A 265-nucleotide genomic window follows, 5' to 3' on the forward strand; every position below is an offset into this window, starting at 1 on the left:
CCTCTTTTTAAAGCCAACAGATTTACTTGAATGGTTTTTGAGTTTATTATAAACACGGCACGTTGAAAATTGAAAATTTGTAGTCTAAAATAAAAAAAAAGATTACTTTTGTAGTTTTGATAACTTTTTATACCTCAAAAATCACTCTGTATAAAAATTGAATTGAATTGGCTATATTGAGAATGAAGTAAAGGATCAGCATAGTTTGCAGTGTTGAGAAATTTCTCAGTTCTAATTCGATGAAGTTCTTTCAATTTTGTGGATT

This window comes from Convolutriloba macropyga, chromosome 1, assembly GCF_964194025.1.
Source record: "Convolutriloba macropyga chromosome 1, txConMacr16.3, whole genome shotgun sequence".
NCBI lineage: Eukaryota > Metazoa > Xenacoelomorpha > Acoela > Convolutidae > Convolutriloba > Convolutriloba macropyga.